This window comes from Chelonia mydas, chromosome 9, assembly GCF_015237465.2.
Source record: "Chelonia mydas isolate rCheMyd1 chromosome 9, rCheMyd1.pri.v2, whole genome shotgun sequence".
NCBI classification, from domain to species: domain Eukaryota; kingdom Metazoa; phylum Chordata; order Testudines; family Cheloniidae; genus Chelonia; species Chelonia mydas.
In genome coordinates, this window is record NC_057855.1 from 81,841,401 (window position 1) to 81,850,320 (window position 8,920).

Sequence of the window (8,920 nt, forward strand, 5' to 3'; positions counted from 1 at the left end):
CTGGTCTGTCTCTCACAATGTCTTGCTAGTGACCAGCAGCAAACCCCTCGAGGTGCTGTTATCACTCAGCACAACCACATGTGGAGCCCCCACAGCCAGCTAGATTGCTTGAATGCTCCCAGAGCCACTCATGAATCACACAGAGAGGAATCAACTAAATCCCCCCAGCTCCTATCGCTGTACCTCAGGAATATACTGTCTTGCACTGCTCAAGATGAGCAGTGCAAATTTATTAATTGGTTCACCATTTCATCAATGGAAAGTGGACATACACCAGCCTTTGCAAAACCTGAGCAGATTTGCCACACACTTCATACAAACTCACTGGTAAAGATAGACAGTAAAACAAATTTATTAACTGCAAAAGATAGATTTTAAGTGATATTAAGTGATAGGCAAAAAGTCAGAGTTAGTTACCAAAAGAAAATATAAACACGCAATCTGAACTCTCAACCTTATTAGAGTGGGCAACATCTAGATTAAGCAGTTTTTCTCACCCCACCCAGATATTGCAATCCTTAATATATAGATTTGTCCCTTAAATCTGGGCCAGTCCCCTCAGTTGGAGTCTTCAGAGTGTCCTCATTGCTTGCAGCATAGGTGGGGTGAAGGAGAAAAGCTAAGCATGGGCCCCATGTGTTTGGTTTTATACCCTGAGTCCATGTGCTTGGAAAACACAAGTCCAGGCATGTCTGGGTGGGCATTGCTGTCTCCAGGCAAGGTTGAGAAATTCCCCTGGTGTGGCCTCATGCAGGTAGGGGCATGTCTTCACTAGCAACATTAAAGCGCCGCCACCGCAGCGCTTTAACATGGCTGTGTAGTCGCAGCACCAGCACTGGGAGAGAGCTCTCCCAGCGCTTTAGAAAACCCACCTCCACGAGGGGAATAGCTACTAGTGCTGGGAGCACGGCTCCCAGTGCTGGTGCACTGCCTACGCTGGCACTTTACAGCGCTGAAACTTGCAGTGCTCAGGGGGGTATTTTTTCAGTTGCAGCGCTGTAAAGTGCCAGTGTAGACAAGCCCTAAGTTTTTGCATTGTAGCTCCCTTGCTGGACAATGGTTGTTGATGGGTTGATTGACACCCCACCCGGGTGTTGATTATTTTCCTTGCTGTTGCCTCTGGGGGCTAATATCTGGCTGATCTCCCAACTTAGGGCATGTTTTAGTGACAACCATACAACACAATTCTCATAACTTCATATGCATGATATCCATATATGGATAGAGAAATGACTTTCAGCAGATCATAACCTTTCCCCTGATACCTTTACATGTAAGATCATGATTATATAAAAATGAGGAATATGGGGGTTCCAGGATGCTCCCCCAAGGTATAGAATGTCACACCAGGGATGAAACTGTAGGGAGGAAAAGAAAAACCACATGACATGCTCCACCTTGCTACACTACTGTAGTATTTTAATATATATTGAAAGTACTGTATGTTCCATGGCAAACTAGATCTATTTTTTTCCCCTTCTTGCTTTAACAGTTTCTCATAAGAGGGGTCCCTGAATAGAGATAGGGAAGCAGGGTTGGGTGGAAAAGGACTCAGATTGAATGGAATACTCCAAGTTTATTAATTTCTAAGATCCAGTGGTCTAAAGTAATGAGGTTCCAGGTGTTTTTAAAATAAAAAATGTTGTTGCCAAAAAGAGGTTGGGGGAGAAGGGTATAGATCTTTCAGACTTTCTGTGCAGCTCTTGATGATGGTATCAAACTTGCTGTCATTAGGTGGACACAGGGTGTGCAGTAGAAGAAGAGTTCTGTATTGGAACATCTCCTCCTTCCTTGGTGGCTCTAATGATCTTTAGGGGTTGTAATAATTTAATAATAATATGTAATATGTAATAATAAAATAACATTGTTACCTGTCCTGCTTTCTCCTAGGAGCTGGCATGTAAACTCCCAAGGAACAGAGACTGGCTCTCACATCTTTCAGAGAATTCAGGACTTCATCAGTTTTGCATTAAGCAGATCACACCCTTTGAATGGGAGGTCCGCAACTGTTGTTTGGACCTCCTTTGTTATTTCTGAAGATTAAAGCCAGGAAGTCCTGTGCATGGTGATGGAGGTGGCCACTGAGTATGCTGTGGTATCCAACACATCAAACGCTTCCTGTAGCAGTGTGTGAACTACCAATTGTACCTCAGATACAATAGATTTCCGTTCCTCCCAATGTTCTTGAGGGAATTTCTCTATTCTATAAAGAGAATTCTATAAATTCTCTATATTCTAACACTGTGATACCTTGTCACAATTAAGGTAATCATACTTTAACAGAAGTGCCTGGTAATTTGAGATGCAGACTTCAATATAAGTAAATTTTCCTGCCAAATAAACCTATTTCTGGGGAGGAATCCATGTCTCTTGAAGTAATTTTTTGAATCCTTGCTATGTGGACCTTTCATGCACTATCAGCATTACCAGAGATCAAGGAACTAGATATGTCTTTAAAATATTCAAACCCCTTTCAAGGGAGTTCATAATATCTCTCTACCATTTTTAGAGGTAAGTGCCAAAGATGCTGGAGACTGCCACAAATGTTTTTCTTGTTCTAGTAGCCCCTCATAAATGATCATGGTAATCTGTCCAGGCATAAGAGGAGTGCAGAATATCTAGTGGTGTATGCAGTTTTTCTTGCACAAGCACCACAGGGATTTCTAAAGTATCTTCTATGTGACACAAAAAATCCTGAAATATTTTAAAGTTATCTGGCTGAGTAGGAGTGGAAGGTGTCAAGGTGTCCTGCAGTGGCTCAAGTCAAGTGTGAGTACCAACCTCAGGACAGACTGTTAAGAAGCAGGGCACAAACTCCAAATTAGTTGTGAGTTCTATACTTAGATTTCAACAATGAATTAGCAAGTGTAAACCCCTCAGACACTATAAGAGCCCTTACATGGAGTCACAGACTTGGGTACTCTGATCTGTTTTGCCACCCAGGTAAGCCTACCTTTGTGATAGATGATTTTTTACACCAAGGATCACAGCAACATACTGGTTACTCCAAGTCCCAAAGGACCAGTCATTGCTTGCTCCCAAACATGTGGAGGCATATGCAGCCACAAGGGACCTTCTAAGCTTCTCAGTACCGATATCCTCAGCAGCACAAGAAGTACTTTACACTCAGTACCGATACTTGTGGTGCCTCCCTCACTGCATCAGGAACCCATAGTACCATTACCTCCCAAGCTTCTGCAAAGGCTGGTGCAGTCCAAGGGCAAGCCTCGGATGATATCCCTGGTACCAGGTTACCTATTCCCAGTCCCAGCTGTTTCTGGCCCCTGTGCCCCATTGTCCGACATTTCAGATTCTTCCTCATCGGACTCAGAGGTGCATTCATCTTTATGACATCCAAGACAGAGGGCATACCGTTCATCAGAGATGGGGACCATAGGATATGCCACAGTCACAGCACTGGCTTCCTCCTAAGGAGCAATTGCCCAGTCAAGGATGGGTCTCAGATCCATATGAATGGCCATTCTGGACACGTGGGGTAGCCCTCTTCCCACTAGACCCCTCCTCACCCACCTAGTTCTTTGTCATTGAGACTGCTCTCAGGGCATCTGCACCAAGAGCATCAATCTCCAGTACCCACTACTGAGCAGCCAGAAGTCATTTAGGCAGCTTCCCCCAGCACAAGTCACGGAGCAGCCACCACCTCAGAATCTTGTGTCATCCTCTTCCTCATCGTCAGATGAGGCTATTGAGGCAGCAAGCAATCCACCACCACCAGAAGACCACAGAACTCATCTAGATCTATTGAGAAGGGTGTCCTCTATTCTTGACATTCAGGCAGAGGAGATGCGTGAAAGCTGTCTCAAGTTAGTGGACATTCTTCCAGAGTGACTCTCCCAATTAATCAAGCCATTATGGAGCCAGTCAAGGCACTGTGGCAGAACCATCCTCCTTACCCCCACAGCAAAGCAAGCTAAACAGAGATACTATATCCCCTCTAAGGGAAATGACCATTTGTACTTTCTCCCTTCTGCAAGTTCCCTGGTGGTGGCAGCTGCTATTGAACAGGAGAGCATGCTAATGAACAAGGACACCAACCATCGACAGCCAAAGGCAAACTTTTGAAGAGGCTGGACTTGTTGGATGCAACCTTTCTTCTACAGGGAATCTGCAACTCAGGATTGCAAACCAACAGGATTGCTCACCTACTATGACTTCACCCTTTGGGATAGCATTATAAAATTTAAAAGACAAGTTACCAGAGGACTGTAGGCAGAATTTTGAAGTAATAGTCGATGAGGGCAAGTGTCAAGGTTCCTTCCCCACTCTGAACTCTAGGGTACAGATGTGGGGACCTGCATGAAAGACCTCCTAAGCTTATTCTTACCAGCTTAGGTTAAAAACTTCCTCAAGGTACAAACTTTGCCTTGTCCTTGAACCCTATGCTGCCACCACCAAGTGTGTTAAACAAAGAACAGGGAAAGAGCCCACTTGGAGACGTCTTCCCGCCAAAATATCCCCCCAAGTCCTACACCCCCCCTTTCCTGGGGAAGGCTTGATAAAAATCCTCACCAATTTGCATCGGTGAATACAGACCCAAACCCTTGGATCTTAAGAACAATTAAAAAACAATCAGGTTCTTAAAAGAAGAATTTTAATTAAAGAAAAAGTAAAAGAATCACCTCTGTAAAATCAGGATGGTAAATACCTTACAGGGTAATCAGATTCAAAACACAGAGAATCCCTCTAGGCAAAACCATAAGTTACAAAAAGACACAAAAACAGGAATATATATTCCATTCAGCACAGCTATTTTACCAGCCATTAAACAAAAGAAAATCTAATGTATTTCTAGCTAGATTACTTACTAACTTAACAGAAGCTCTGAAGAGCATTCCTGACCTGGTCCCGGCAAAAGCATCACACAGACAGACAGACCCTTTGCTTCCCCCTCCCCCGCCCCAGTTTTGAAAGTAACTTGTCTCCTCATTGGTCATTTTGGTCAGGTGCCAGCGAGGTTATCCTAGCTTCTTAACCCTTTACAAGTGAAAGGGTTTTGCCTCTGGCCAGGAGGGATTTTATAATTCTGTATACAGAAAGGTGGTTACCCTTTCCTTTATATTTATGACAGCAAGCTAGTTGGCAGAACTGCTATTCGGGACAGTTTAGATGGCACAAATGTGGCAGCTCAAACCCTGGCATCACCCATTTCTATGAGATGTTCATGGTTACAGTCGTCTGGGATCTCCTCAGAAGTCCAGCAGACCATTGAGGACCTAGAAGCCTAAAAGATTCCAGGGAAACATTAAAATCTATAGGATACTAGACTTAGGCAACGAAGAGGAAACAGTTCAATCCTCAACCGCCATGCAGATACCAGGATTTTGCTTCCAAGCCTCAAGATCCGCTGAGGAGAAAGTACAGGGGTTATAGAAGTCAACATCCACTGCCGCTCTTCAGCATCAGTGGTCTCATCCTGTCCAGCCCCCTCATCCAAACAGACATTTTGATGCATTGGTCAAAGGCGGTGTACCAGTTCCATTTGTTTCCCACCTTTTGTTTACAAATTGTTTATCCCACTTCCTAAGTGCTTGGGCCCAGGTAACATAAGATTCATGGCTCTTAAGCAGTGTTCCCTCTAATTTTTTACATCCATATGTGGAATGAATGTTGTTATATGCACCAGTACAGAGGTGATGTGTGATGGGGCCAAGGGGTTTGGAGTCTGGGAGGGGGCTCAGGGCTGGAACAAAGGGGTGGCATGCGGGGGTGTGAGGGATCTGACTAGGGGTGAAGGCTCTGGGGTGGGGCCGGGGATGAGGGATTCAGGGTATGGGAAGGGGCTCAGGGCTGGGGCAGAGGGTTGGAGTGCGGGGGGTGTGTGCTTTGGGGATGAGCGGTTTGGGGTACAGGCTGCCCTGGGGCTATGGTGGGAAGAGAGGACTCCCCCCAGCCCTCTCTCGCTGGAGCAGCTCAGGGCTGGGTGAGAAGCACCTCTCCCCAGCCGTGGCAGCTCTGGTGGGGCTGGGCCAGGCCAAGGGAGAAGTACCTCTCCTGGGCAGTTCTGGTGGGGCTGGACTGGGCCAAGGTAGGGGCTCCTCTCCCTGGCAGCTCTGACAGGGCTGGGCTGGGCTGGGCTGCCAGAGGGGCTCCTCTCCCTGGCAGCTGTGGTGCGCATGGGTAGGGGTGTCTCTCCCCGCCTGCACGGCCCTTGATAGCCTGCTGCGTGACTGCACAGCTTACAGGGAATTTAGGTCTTAACCATGGTGTTGTTCTTTGAGATACATTGCAACTGTCCATTTCACAACCCACACTCCCTCCCCTCTCTCTATCAGTGTCTGCCCCGTATGAAGGAACTGAGGGGGACTGAGGATGGCTCCATCTCTTATACTAGCACACGTGATGAGAAAGGGTGCTCAAGACACCCCAAGAGGTACCGCTGAGGGAAAAAGTTCTCCAACAACTGTGCACAAGGTATGCATACACCTACATTGGAACAGATATATGCAATATCTTGAAGAACAACAGTTATAGAAAGGTAGGTAACCATTTTATTATGTATTTGAACAAGTTTAGAATGAGCTATGCTATGCAATTGGATATGTCTTCTATTCCTTGGCTGGGAGATTCTATTCTTAGATCATAAAGCCCTTGGGACAGAGACTGTATCTTCTACAAGCACAATACTATTCAACAAGCAAATCTCATCTATGCATTAATCTTCACATCTTACTGATGTGAATTGGAGAGGTTTGTTTGGATAGAGCCAATTTCCTGCATAACTGGGAGGAGGAGGAAATGTTATAATATTTTAGCCCCACACAAAATTTCACAAGAGGTAGGTGTTCTTACTGAAACAGTCAGTGACATAAATGTTAGGTTTCAGAGCAAACATTCCATTAAGAGGATTGGGGAAGACAGGGCTTCAGACTCTGGAAGAGAGCATTTAATTGACTAATGTTCAGAAGATTATCTTCAAAAGCATCCAACCTAAAACATTAACGCTTAAATTCTGCAGAAACTGATATGGCCAGCAGAGGTCCTTGTTTGTGACCCCCAAACAAGGTTCATGCTAGTCCCTGTCCATAACTGGTGAAATCCTGGTCCCATTGACTACAACAGGAGTAGGAATTCACTTTTTTCAAAAAATGGAAGTTTAGGTTCTATGCATTGGGTAACTTTTGCTACACAAGCAATAAAAATAATGACAGGTTTCAGAGTAACAGCCGTGTTAGTCTGTATTCGCAAAAAGAAAAGGAGTACTTGTGGCACCTTAGAGACTAACCAATTTATTTGAGCATGAGCTTTCGTGAGCTACAGCTCACTTCATCGATGAAGTGAGCTGTAGCTCACGAAAGCTCATGCTCAATAAAAATAATGGGATTCCAAAGTTTGAGCTGATTTTTTTTACCTATTACTATCTTTAATCATAAGGATATGCATCCGATGAAGTGAGCTGTAGCTCATGAAAGCTTATGCTCAAATAAATTGGTTAGTCTCTAAGGTGCCACTAGTACTCCTTTTCTTTTTGCGAATACAGATTAACACGGCTGCTACTCTGAAAAGGATATTATAAGTGCTAGTTAAACTTCACAACACCTCTGTAAGTGAATTTCTAATGGTCTCCATTTTACAGAAAAGGAAATGGAAGCAGTACTCTTTGATGGCCATTGAGACAAATGATCCAATTTTAGTGTTAAAGCACAGTTGCACAATGGTTTTGTCTTGCTTGTGTAGATGGAACCAGATTTAAAGTCATTTGGATGCTTCCCTTTTTGTAGGACAACCACCTACCTTAGCACCCAAAGAGCTCCCAAAAATTGCATTCAATTACTATTATTCTAAAAACAGTGTCTAGCATACACAAAAAATTCACACTCGCTCATTTCTTCAAAGGAGGAAACCAGCAAGTTCTGTTGTCTGCCATACTGAGGAATCACACCTTCGTCAGGTCTTGTTTACATAAACAAAATCACTCCAGTTGTTCATTTTCCACTCAATTTCCTATTTCATTAGAGAAAAAACTGCTCTCCCTCCCCTTTTCTACTTTAATTTTTTTTTAATATAGTGAATTGTTCTCTTAATTGCAGCATTTCTGCTACATAAAATGCTCTCACTTTGGTTTGTGGGCACAAACTTGCTCTGTCGGCAGGAAATTTAATTTATAAGAACTCTCCCTTCAAAGCATGACTGTCTTGATCTCCTGCGAAGAGGAAAAGGTAACGTGAAATGTGGCCACCGCTGTATTACACGAGCCCAGTGATGAGCTGCCAAAATCTTAACAACGGGTTCCCTCCTCACCCCACAAGGGGGTCGTTGCCCAGCCCCGCCCTCCGGGACTCCTGCCCCATCCAACACCCCCGCGTTCCTTGACGCCCCCTCCCCTGACTGCCCCGAGAACCAGGCAGGAGGGTCTCGTGGGCCACCGTAGTGGCTGGAGCACCCACGGGGAAAATTTGGTGGGTGCAGAGCACCACCAGCAGCTCCCCACCCTGCGCCCAGCCCCAGATCACCTCACCTCCGCTCCGCCTCCTCCGCTGAATGCGCTGCCCCCCTCTGCTTCTCTGCCCCCTCCCCCAGCTTCCCGTGAATCAGCTGTTCGGCAGGAAGCCTGGGAGGGCTGAGAAGCAGGTGGCGGCTTCCCGCTCAGGCCAAGGGTGGCGGAGGTGAGCTGGGGCGGGGAACAGTTCCCCTGCGTGCCCCAGCTTCCCGCACAAACAGCTGATTCGTGGGAAGCCTGGAGGGGGATGGGGGTGGAGAAGCAGAGCAGGGCGGCGCGTTCAGGGGAGGAGGAGGAGGCGGAGCGGAGGTGAGCTGGGGCTGGGCGGGGAGTTGCCAGTGGGTGCTTTGCACCCACCAAATTTTCCCCCTGGGTGCTCCAGGGCTGGAGAACCCATGGAGTTGGCGCCTAAGGCGCCACTTTTGGCCAATTAAATTTAGAAGCCCTTTTAGAACTGGTTGT